At 44.5% G+C, this 12,343-nt stretch overlaps 1 pseudogene; it reads left to right on the forward strand.

The window, feature by feature from the left end:
• The first annotated feature begins 302 nt into the window (after positions 1–302).
• On the forward strand, positions 303–11,381 carry LOC147429717 (hydroxycinnamoyltransferase 2-like; annotated as a pseudogene).
• The last annotated feature ends 962 nt before the right edge of the window (positions 11,382–12,343 follow it).

Genomic DNA, 12,343 nt, shown 5'->3' on the forward strand with positions numbered 1-12,343 from the left:
AATACGACAAAAATAGAATCATAGTTTCCATTTGTCTTTGGAAGACCAGTGACAAAGTCCATACTCAAACACTCCCAGTTTATCTGAGGAATATCTAGAGACTGAAGCTTACCAGGTAGCTTGACGCATTTTGCTTTGGTCTTCTGGCAAGTAAGGAATTTGCAAACATAATCCAGGATGTCCTTCTTCATCTTCGTCCAGTAAAAATTCCTTTGGAGGGTAGCAAACATTTTATGGTACCCGAGATGAGCTGCCAACGGGTTATCGTGGGCTTCCTTTAAACTCTGGGTGCGCAAAAACTGATGGGTATGCACATCCACTATTTGAAGTAAAGAAGACCATCTGCTAAGGTATAGTCAGCTAAATGCTCCCTCGGATTCTGAGCTTGAATCTCTTGCAGAAGAGGTCTAAAATAGGTGTCTACCTGAATTTCTTGTTGAACTTCCTTGGGTAAAGAAGAGCTAAGGGGTGAATTAGTGAGGGTTGATGAGGATAGGACTTCTGGTCAAGAGGTCTTTGAGTCTATTGAAGGCATCATATCTCTCCCCAACAAAAGAGAAAGAGATGTCCTCAACTCGAATAAAATACATAATTGATGAAGCTTCTTGGATACATCTTGCAACTTAACTTCTTGTTAGGGCAGTTAGCCCAAAGAATATTTTTTGAAAGCTCAAAGGAGAGCTATGCCACATTAGCGAAAAGACACAAATGAGATCGCAACTTTAGATCGTGACTTTTCTCTCCCCCACTTTATCACTCTTTCTCTACACCGGACGTCAGCTTCTTCTGCTAATAACGCTTTCTAACTTCGCAGGTTGATCATCAGATGAGCATCTCCATGTACAAGTTATGAATACCTCTGTCGTAAAGCCATTGCAAACCTACTCATAGATTCAATTTCTACCTTTCTCTTTCAGACACCTTCTTTCAGAATTTCAACTACGTCAAAAGTGTCCTCTTTTATCCTCTTCTAGCCAATGCTGATTATCTGCAAGAAGAAGGGCATTCTTGTTGCGACTTCCTAACCTTGAAATATGGATTGGCCAAGGTCCTCGTGCATGAGAAGGATGGTGGTGGTGACAAATGCAGCAACATTGTTATTGACTGCAATGATGCCGGAGTTGAGTTCAGAGAAGCTTTTGCAAATTATGATTTTTTCGAGCTGCACGAAGAGAATTTTTCCATCCATGACCTCTACAATGACTTGACTGCACCGACTCCTTTCAACCCATTTGAAGAGGCCTTTCTTTCTATCGAGGTAAACTCAATTCATCTATGCATGTACCATGTGCAATCTTAGCCTGTTGTATTTTTACATATTTGTACATGTAAGATGGGCAATGCTACCTTGTAGTTTGTGTTTATGTATAGATGAAGCTCACCGATTGAGTTGCCTTATTTCTTCACCAATTTTGTCAGGTTACTACATTCAGAGATGGCTGTGGAATCGCCATTGGTGCAGCTGCTAGTCATGCTATTTTCGACGGGTCCTCTTATTCATATTTTTTAAGGTCTTGGGGACAATGTTGTAAAGGTCTGGGCGTGTCACTAACTCCATTCCATGTGCGCACGGTGCTTGATCCAAAATTTTGGCTGGATACGTCAAAGCTTGGGCAAGATCTGGCTCCTGAACCAAGAGCTGCTATGAAAATCCCTAATATAAAGCGCCCTTCGACGAAGGGTCATTGCAAAGTTTTACATTTTGATAGTGCTGTAGTTTAGCAGCTCAAGCAAAAAGTAATCCAAGAATCAGGAAATCCTTCAATAAGCTCCTACCAAGCTGTGCTTGCGTCAGTATGGAAGAGATTGGTGGAAGCATATGAAGTGCCGTCAGAATAGACGGTAATGAAAAGCTTTGATTGTGCTTTCAATGGCTATATATATACAATTGTGATCTCCTTCTTGCACATTGGCTAACCAAGTTGTGTTGGCACATTAACAGGTTTGTCTCTATCTAAAGGCAGACTTGAGGCAGCGATTGAGGCCCGCATTGACACCTGCATATTTTGGCGATGCATTGGATGTGGTGAATGTCCGAGCAACGGTGGCCAATTTGAGGGAAGAGAGTGTGGGCGTAGTCGCAGCGAGGATAAGGAAGGTAGTAGATGTACTCGATGATGCAAGTACAATTTTCTCTCTCTCTCTCTCTCTCTCTCTCTCTCTCTCTCTCTCTCTCTCTCTCTCTCTCTCTCTCTCTCTCTCTCTCTCTCTCTCTCTCTCTCTCTCTCTCTCTCTCTCTCTCTCTCTCTCTCTCTCTCTCTCTCTCTCTCTCTCTCTCTCTCTCTCTCTCTCTCTCTCTCTCTCTCTTGAATGGCTTGCGATGGAATGACCACTGCACAGGGCATGCAAACAGGTTGTGACAGTAGCAAACTGTTCATGAGCAACTCCACGCACATCAAGGCAATGCATTTCAGGTCAGGTCGTCAGTTTTTTACACATCATTTGTAGGCAGTCGGCAGTAATAACAACAGTAGAAGGTCAATTTTTGACCTGCACAGGTAGTAGCTTGTCAGTTTCCGGTCTGCACGTGTGTATAACAGCAAGCGACAGCTTGCATCTCATTCATTGCTTTGGCAGCAGTCATTTTTTGACTACAGAGAGTCATCTTCAGTAGTGGGTGACTGTGTGGGAGCAAGGACATTAGAGAAATTTTATTTAGCACACTGTATACTATTGAATACATCATTTTTCTTTAGATTTGGGTGCTCTGACTGAGCATGAGGCATAGATACAGGTGAAGCCTTTCCTTTTCCAAGGAAAAGATCCTTCCATTAGTTAATAAAATTGCCCATATGGCTACAAACATTTTGGTTGGATCTTGGTTGTTGACAAGGTATTTTGGTGATTTTGACTTTTTTTAAGGCTACTCTTCTTGTGCCCCATAATTACATGGGTCCGAAACGCACTACAGAGAATCGGTTGATTGAAAAACTTGGAAGGCATCATTTCAAATTTCCATGTGTCTTAGTGCGGTCTTCTGGCATAGTAATCCTAGAAATGGTAGATAAGAATGGTTTTATTTCAGGGATGAGTTTTCACTTACATTTCACATGCATTACTATCGGCTGCTGAAGTGGATGGTTGCGCTTCCAATGCTGGGGATGTTCTTTGCTCTGCTATGGCTTCATCCTAAAGAAGGCATTACTTCTCTTCCGTCATTCTCAAGGGATTCATTATGATTGGTCCTTTTCCTTATCAGCCTATGCAGATAAAATAAAGTGGAAGCAAAGAGCCTGCTTTATATCCCCTTGCCTCCCCAACTTTAGGCATTGGATGCGTTTGAGGGCATGATGGGATGCCTTCACTTAATCCTTTGTCTCTGACAAGGATTCTTTGATAAGGCAGCAAGCATCCAGGATTTTGACAATTTCATCCATGTGTTGATGTGTCCCTTTGTTGGCGCAATGCAGTGGAAATAGAGTGATGGGGTTTGATGTATGTGTAGGCAAGATAACTTGTCAAACAGACTCATGGGTGAAGATCACTACCTCCAAGGCCTTGCACATCCAGTCCAAGCTCATCAGATCATGTGATGAAGAGTGATTTCCATGAGTCAGTTTCTTAAGTTGCTCTTCAAGATGTGCCTCCAATGCGAGAGAAATACTTTTGGCAATGTCTTCCATGTGTTGTTGTGTCCCTTTGTTGGCACAATGCAGTGGTGATGGAGTGATGGGGTTTGACTTATGGGTGAAGATCACTACATCCAAGGCGTTGCACATCCAGTCCAAACTCATCAGCTCATGTGATGAAGAGTTATTTCCATGAGTTGGTTTCTTAAGCTGCTCTGCAAGATGTACCTCCAATGCAAGAGAAGGAGATGGTGTGTTGGACAAGACATGGGACCTTGACGAGTGTGGGGATGGGGATGGAGGTAATGTTAAGATGTCGATCTCTACACCTTGAGCTGGCATCCACTACGGGTCTTGGCCGCTTACGGCATTTACTCACTGGCGCGTTAGGTGACCCACACAGAGGATCTCTGCCAGTGATTCTACAGCTGGACTACACTTATAGTGCCAGCCTAGTACGCTTCTAGCAAGTTCACACTTAGTGACCGCATGTACATATGTGCTACTTTTCAGCTTTAGCACTTAGTCATTTTGTACTCTCTTTTCTGTGAAGAAGAAGAAGAAGCTTTCCATCTCTGTGTGCTTTGTGCTTGTCTTGTGTAGCTCTCTTGCATCCTCATTCTTTACATGGTATCAGAGCCTGGTGCAGGAAAGAGAGGCTAAGAGAGCAAGAGCATCACAATCCCTTCGTTCGCAATCCACGACCAAGTTTTCGCACAAGTTTCTGAACAGGTCTCCAAAGTGCAGTATACAGAGATTTACTGTACAAGTACAGTGGTTGTATGTACGCTTGATTGTGGACACTCATTGAGTGTAGAAAGCGTTACAAGTACCACGATAGCAGGTTCAGCAGATTTGCAGGTTTTTGCAGATTGCAGCTTTTTTGTCTTAGTGCTTCAAGATGTCTGACGGTTTCAGTCAGATTGTTACTAAGAAGCTTGAGAAAAATAACTACCCTGCATGGAAGTTCAGAATAACAAATTTCCTAAAAGGAAAAGGTTATTGGGACTATGTAGAAGGAGACAATGAAAAGGAACCAGAGATTCCCGAGGCAAATGCTACAACAGAACAAAGGAAAGCTTAAAGCTTTGAGGGACTGGCAACAAGGCCAGAGCAAAGTGATGTATTGGCTTTCTATGAGCATCACAGATGGCATGATGGGCTATCTACAGGATGCTAAAACCCCCGCCATTGCATGGAAAAACTTAGGCAGAGTATTAGAGGTGAACACCAAGGCCAGGAAGCTTCAACTAAAGTCGGAGCTAAATCAGGTTAAGAGGAACAACCTCTCCATCAATGATAATGCTTTGAAGATCAAGAGTATCATTGAGGCTCTTGGATCTATTAAAGTCTCAGTGGAAGACGATGACATTGTCCGTGCATGCTTGGATGGTCTAGGAGATGAGTATGTACATTTTAGGTCTTCCATGAATACAAGAGATGACATCCCCGTGTTCCAAGATTTGATTTCTATGCTTATTCTTGAGGAGAAGAACCTTGACACATCTTCTTCTCATGGCAGAAATAATTCTGAACAGGCCTTCTATTCTAACTCCAACAGAGGTAGAGGTAGAAGTCGTGGTCGAGGCCCAAGGGGTTGCAGGGGCCAATTTCTGGAAGGTCAATCAAATCAAAACAATACAGGTGGCAAGGGAAACCAGTCTCAAGGCAGGGGGAGACAAAGAGGTCGTGGTGCAGGATCAAGCAGGCAGCAACATACTCCAGATAGCAGAGAATGTTGGACTTGTGGTGAAAGAGGTCACATGTCACGTGACTGTCCAAAGGGAAAAGCAAGTGGAAAGAGAGAACAAGGCAACTATGCATCTACTAGCAAAGATGCAGATGACAGCAAAAACGAGCGCATGTTTGTTATGCAGCATGTAATGAATACAATGACTGCAGAAAATTCCACCCAAGATGATGTTTGGTATGTGGATTCAGGTGCCTCTAATCACATGACGTCTCGTGGAGAGTGGTTTAGAGATATGCGCAAACCAGATGTGTCAGGCTATGTGCAGACAGGAGATGACACAGCTCACCCCATTGCTCATGTAGGGGACATACCTCTAAATACGAAGAGTGGAAAATCAAAGTACTTAGCAGATGTACTTCATGTCCCAAACATTACAAAGAATCTTGTTTCTGTTGGACAAATGGTTGAGCAGGGTTTGCAGGTTTGCTTCAATCCAAACGGCTGCTATGTAGAAGATTTCTAGAATGGCTGTAAGGTGATCACAGAGGGCAAATGTGTGGGCAGAATGTTTACGCTGAATGTAGACATGCCTGAGGTAAAAGCTGCATTATTTGCACAGGGCACAGGTGTTGTGTCTGATGTTGACATTTGGCACAAACGCATTGGCCATGTCAATGAGCAGAGATTGCGCAGCATGCAATCAAAACAGATTGTAAAAGGTTTGCCCAAATTCAAGGTGGATGGTATGCATAAAGTGTGTGCAGCATGCTAGTTTGGAAAACAGTCAAAGGGCTCATTTCCACATGAGCGCAATGTATGTAAAAAGCCACTTGAGGTGGTGCACACAGATGTTTGGGGTCCAACCGATACTGCAAGTATACATGGTTGCAGGTATTATGTCTCTTTCATTGATGACCATACAAGGAAAGTATGGGTCTACTTCATGCGTAACAAAAGTGAAGTGTTTGGTCACTTTCAAGACTTCAAAGTCATGATTGAGAAGGAGACAGATATGCAAATCAAGACATTGAGGTCAGATGGAGGGGGAGAGTACTTCTCCAATGATTTTTCAGATTTTCTGCGAATGCATGGTATACGTAGGCAGTTTACATGCAGATATACTCCACAACAGAATGGGGTCGCAGAAAGGAAAAACAGGCACATTGCAGAGGTTGCACGTGCATTGATGAATGAGAAGAACATGCCTCATCATTTCTGGGCTGAAGCCGTAAATACAGTTGTGTACATTATGAACAGGACACCTACAGCTGCGGTGCATGATGTAACACCTGAGGAAAAGTTTACAGGTACAAAGCCTGATTTGGCACACTTGAAAGTGTTTGGCTGCATAGCTTACGTGCATGTACCAGATGAGTTGCGTAGGAAATTGGATCCTAAAGCAGAGAAATGTATTCTTGTGGGATATTCCCTTGAACAAAAGGGGTACAGGTGCTACAATCCTACTACACGAGAATTACGAGTGAGCAGAGATGTAGTCTTTGATGAGATGAGCAGCTGGTACAGTAATGCACATGGCACTATTGGGGCTGATGTAAAAGATGATGTGGTCATACAAAATTTGAGGCCACAGTCACAGGTTTTGAGTGGACCACAAGAGTCCTCTTTTCGTGGCTCTGTTGAGAAACCATGGAATGGTAGACTACGTACGCAGGTTACTCCACCAATAGGTACAGGGTATGTATCACGAAAAGGAAAGGAAAAGGTTGATGAACCTCCCTTTATGGCTGATGCATCATCAGGTTTTTCACATGTAGACATGGATTCATATGGTTCTGAACAAAGTCTTGATGAGGAATTTGGAATTCCGGCTGTCAGGACACCTGGTGTAAGGAAAGTACAAGAAGATGCTAGAGGGCAAAGGAGTGACCCAGGACCGCGCAGATCTAATAGAGTCAGAAATCCAGTTCAGAAATTGACTTATGATGGATATCTAGCGCATCACCAAACCTACATGGCTAAGGTGATACAGGATGTGGAGCCCACATGTTTTGAGGATGCAGTTGGAAATGTGCATTGGGATGATGCAATGAATGAAGAGATGGCTGCATTGGAAGCAAACGACACATGGGAGTTGGTGCCATTGCCAAGTGGCAAGAAAGCTATTGACTGTAAATGGGTGTATAAAACCAAGCATAAGGTTGATGGTAACATTGAGCGTCACAAGGCAAGGCTGGTCGCAAAGGGTTATGCACAGACGTATGGCATAGACTATGAGGAGACCTTTACTCCAGTGGCAAAGATGACGACTGTGAGAGCTGTCATAGCAGTGGCTGCATCTAGAGGATGGATTATGCATCAAATGGATGTAAAGAATGCCTTCTTGAATGGTGAGTTGCAAGAGGAAGTGTATATGGATCAGCCACCTGGTTATGTCGATCCAGGTTACCCAGATTATGTATGCAGACTTCTCAAAGCTTTGTATGGTTTGAAGCAGGGCTCTAGAGCATGGTATGACAGGATTGCCAAGTATCTTGTCAGTATTGGTTTTAGGAGAGCTCATGCTGATCATTCACTCTATGTACGTGAGAGTGATGTGGGGATTGTGGTCATTACCATATATGTAGATGACCTTATTATTGTTGGTGACAATGCTATGGAGATTGACCATGTGAAGGGTCTTCTCAAACAGGAGTTTGAAATGAAAGATTTAGGCGAGTTGTGCTACTTCTTGCCATTGAGGTGATCAGGACTCCAGAGGGTGTATGGCTATCACAGAGACAGTATGCTTTGGACATGTTGTCAAAGTATGGTATGGTTGATTGTAAGCCAATTTCTATTCCCTTGGATGTGAATGCAAAGTTGAGTGCAGAGAAGGGTGATGTTGTTGAGGATGTCAAGATGTACAGGAAGATTGTGGGTAGTCTAATCTACTTGACTATCACGAGGCCAGACTTGAGCTACAGAGTAGGCTTGGAGAGTCAGTTCATGCAGCTTCCGAGGAAGCCACATTTGGATGGAGTACAACGCACACTTAGGTATGTGCAAGGGACTCTTGACTACGCATTGTTCTATGCAGCAGATGCACCATTAGCATTGTATGGGTATACAGATGCAGATTGGGCAGGTAGCATTGTTGATAGGAGATCTACGAGTGGCTTCATGTTCTCTTTTGGGAGTGCTGCTGTTACTTGGAGCAGCAAAAAGCAGCCTACGGTTGCTTTATCGAGCACAGAGGCCGAGTACAGAGGTGCAGCAGTTGCGGTGTGCGAGGTACCTTAGCTACGCACATTACTTGAAGACTTGGGAGTGCAGGTGGACCAGCAGATTTTCATTCATTGTGACAACCTCAGCAGCATGCAGTTGGCTAGGAACCCAGTGTTCCATGCCAGGACCAAACACATAGAGGTCCATTACCACTACGTTCGAGAGCGAGTGTTGGCGGGCGACATCGACTTGGTATACGTCAGCACAGAGGAGCAGATAGCGGATATCTTTACCAAGGCCCTCGGAGATGAGAAGCTTCGACGTTTCCGGACTATGCTTGGACTCTACGACATGCAGAGCTCGAGGGGGAGTGTTGAGATGTCAAGCTCTATACCTTGAGCTGGCATCCACTACGGGTCTTGGCCGCTTACGGCATTTACTCACTGGTGCGTTAGGTGACCGACACGGAGGATCTCTGCCAGTGATTCTATAGCTGGACTACACTTATAGTGCTAGCCTAGTACGCTTCTAGCGAGTTCACACTTAGTGACCGCATGTACATATGTGCTACTTTTCAGCTTTAGCACTTAGTCATTTTGTACTCTCTTTTCTATGAAGAAGAAGAAGAAGCTTTTCATCTTTGTGTGCTCTGTGCTTGTCTTGTGTAGATCTCTTGCATCCTCATTCTTTACAGGTAAGACAGGAGGGAGGAAAGGAGGGAGCTAGAAACCATGGTGACTAATGGGGAGGCTAGTTATGGCAACGGTTTTATCAGGCCCTTGGTTGCCTGAATGCAAACTCATATGCAAGGCGGTAGCCAAAAATAGGTTTGGCAAAGAGCCAAATTGTCGTCTCAACCAGGTTGATGGATTGTTGGGAGAGTCCAAATGAATCCAGTGGGATCCAGGAATTTTGTGGTTGTCTTTGGCTGAAGCTGGTCGGATGGTTGTCAATCATCACGATCAACTTTGGCCATCTGGGAGAAGGACTGATCTTTTGTATGCCAGAAATTGGAATTGGGCCAGATGTAAGGCTGGATGAGGCCCAAAGGATACCCGAGGGGAAGGGCAGTGATGTGGTTGCTGGTAATGGCGAGGCCTCTAGTGACGCCAGCATGGTGGATGCATGTTTTTGCGGTATTCCCTTTAAACCAGGTTTCGGGATGTTGGTGGCCAGCGGGCCAGGTGCAATGGGTAGCAATGAAGAGAATGAAGAGACTGAGGAGCACCAGGTTGACCTTGCTGACTCCTATTTCCCTCTTGATGGGGAAAATCTGAAATATGTGAAGCAAATCTACCTACAGGCTGTTGTCTTTGGTGTGCCCAAGAACGGGACTGTGGAAGTTCATGGTGATATGCCTTCTTTATACGAGAAGTTGAGGTTGGGCAGCCTATCAACTCAAGATGAGGCGGTGAACCTGGAATGTTGCACGGATGTCATGATACTAGGGCGTGAATTGAATTGTGGAGATGCTTGGACTATTAGGGACGCGCATGTGTGGTGCTGGAGATAGCACGAATAGCGAGTTCTTGGCTATGGTACCCTCGACGAGGGACCCATTGGTGAGAGATACGCAAAACTTGGGTGCAAGCAGCTGGAGTTTTTGGGCCTGGTTTGACAGGCCAAATACGATGCACTTAGAGGGCTAGATGGCAACCAAGGCTGCCTAGGTTTGTGGATAAGGAGCCCACTAGCGGGTTACTCAGTGGGACTGAGCAAGGTCTACTGATGGTAAAGACATGCAAAGTTGTTGGTTATCATCCCAGAAGCGATGCTAGTGGTTCATCTTGGGTGTTTGATGCAGACTAGTAGGGTTCAACCAGGCTATCAAGACTTTTCAGATATCTGATCTGGCATTCGTCAGTGGTTGGGCCAGCAAATTACTTTTGCAATTCAACAAGTGTTCACATTGATGCATCAATCAAATCACCTAAGAATTAGGTCGAATCAAGTCACTTATCTGATAAGTACCAAGTCATACCATAAGCTGATATGTGGTGGATCAGCTTCAGAAATCGATGCACTACAGACCTTTCAAATTTTCAAACGACTCATCTGGGAATGTGTTGGCCATTTCATATATCTGGTTGGTAGGACATTTGGAAATAAAACTAGTGAGAGAATGTGCATAATCACTGAACTTGGTCAAGATTCACTTTATGTTTTCAGTGCATTTCCAGGAATCAGCTTTGCGATCTGATCGGGTACACATCTCGTATCTGATAAATGACGGATCAACTCATTCCTCTGCACCATGACGACAAGCTCCTTTTAACTGCAAATTATTGGTTCACTTCCATAAAGCTGCTTGTGAGGACACAAGCACGTTTTCAAAAAACGGGGAGTAGATGGAAGCTCCTTCAACTGCAGACAATTGGTTCACTTCCATCCAGCTGCTTGTGAGAATACAAGCACGTTTTAAAAAAACGGGGAGTTGCTAGCCCTTAATGGGCATGCGTATAAATAGTTTGGGGTCAGACTATAGGGGATGTTTTGCTGACCAGTACGCGGTTGGAATATTTTTCAAAAATATATGGTTATGCGGTGATGTGGTTGCTGGTAATGACTAGGCCTCTAATGACGCCAGCATGGTGGATGTGAGTTTTTGCGGTATTCCCTATAAACCAGGTTTCGAGATGTTGGTGGCCAGCAGGCCAGGTGCAATGGGCAGCAATGAAAAGACTGAGGAGCACCAGGTTGACCTTGCTGACTCCTATTTCCCTCTTGATGGGGAAAATCTGAAATATGTGAAGCAAATCTACCTATAGGCTGTTGTCTTCGGTGTGCCCAAGAAGGGGACTGTGGAAGTTCATGGAGATATGCCTTCTTTATGCGAGAAGTTGAGGTTGGGCAGCCTATCAACTCAAGATGAGGTGGTGAACCTGGAATGTTGCACGGATGTCGTGATACTAGGGCGTGAATTGAGTTGTGGAGATGCTTGGAATGGGTGGTGAGATCCTTCGCAACCAGGTGGAATGAGCAGGGAGTTACCAGTAGTGATGGGTGTGAATCTGATGCGATTGGTCCTTGATGTGCGAGGTGTAGTAGGACGTGAGTGGGGGTATGACTTGACAGTGATGCACGGTGATCGGGTCATGACTGAGGTTATGGAGATTTGACGCGTATTGTCCTCGAAGCGTTCTTATGGGTTGTACGCAGGGCCTGAGCTAGTTGAGGCAAACCTACTCGGATTACTCGCCATGAGCATCCAATTGAGTTGGAAGGAGCAGGTCCTATCAAGGACGCGCGTGTATGGTGCTGGAGATAGCACGAATAGAAAGTTCTCGGCTATGGTACCCTTGACGAGGGACCCATTGGTGAGAGATACGTGAAACTTCGGTGCAGGCAGCTGGAGTTTTTCGAGCCTGGTTTTGACAGGCCAAATACGATGTACTTAGAGGGCTTGATGGCGACCAAGGCTGCCTAGGTTTGTGGATAAGGAGCCCACTAGCGGCTTACTCAATGGGACTGAGCAGGGTTTGCTGATGGTAAAGACATGCAAAGCTGTTGGTTATCATCCCAGAAGCGATGCTACTGGTTCACCTTGGGTGTTTGATGCAGACTAGTAGGGTTCAACCAGGCTATCGAGACTTTTCAGATATCTGATCTAGCATTCGTCAGTGGTTGGGCCAGCAAATTACTTTTGCAATTCAACAAGTGTTCACATTGATGCACCAATCAAATCACCTAAGAATTAGGCCGAATCAAGTCACTTGTTTGATAAGTACCAAGTCATACCATAAGCTTATATGTGGTGGATGAGCTTGAGAAATCGACGCACAGTAGACCTTTTAGATTTTCAAACGGCTCATCTCGGAATGTGTTGGCCATTTCATATATCTGGTTGGTAGGCCATTTGGAAATAAAATTTAGTGATCCATAGTATTTGTCATTATAAAAGGATGCTTAAACATTA

The sequence above is a fragment of the Adiantum capillus-veneris genome, chromosome 22 (assembly GCF_014529385.1).
Source record: "Adiantum capillus-veneris isolate H3 chromosome 22, ASM1452938v2, whole genome shotgun sequence".
Taxonomy (NCBI): Eukaryota; Viridiplantae; Streptophyta; class Polypodiopsida; order Polypodiales; family Pteridaceae; genus Adiantum; species Adiantum capillus-veneris.